This window comes from Morone saxatilis, unplaced genomic scaffold (genome assembly GCF_004916995.1).
Source record: "Morone saxatilis isolate NCDOM2014 unplaced genomic scaffold, NCSU_SB_2.0 Contig7, whole genome shotgun sequence".
In the NCBI taxonomy this organism is placed as follows: Eukaryota; Metazoa; Chordata; class Actinopteri; family Moronidae; genus Morone; species Morone saxatilis.
The window spans coordinates 7,238,049-7,238,402 of record NW_023340246.1 but is presented as its reverse complement, the minus strand read 5'-3'; positions in this window follow the sequence as shown (position 1 = coordinate 7,238,402).

The following is a 354-nucleotide window of genomic DNA, read 5'->3' as shown; positions in this document are numbered from 1 at the left end:
AGAGAGAGAGAGAAGGAGGGAGGGTCGGAATGAGTTGCAGTCTGGTTTCAAATTGTACAAGTCAATGCAGGGACAGGATCGATGCTTGAAGTGATCTAGCGCCGCCGTGCGTCCGAGGCAATTTGATGTTAGTAGGGGTGTGAAACACAATATACTCAGGGCAGGTGCATGAAGCAGTGATGTCTGCATACTGCTGGTTTGGGAAATTCTTTGCATATATGTATAATTTTCAGTTTCCTTTCATTTTGTGTTTAGATGTTATTGAAAATCCAAATCCACCATGCTACCCATGTAAACTGTGGTATGTAGTGTAGGATATAGGATTAGAAATATCTCATCATGATTCATCCTTTG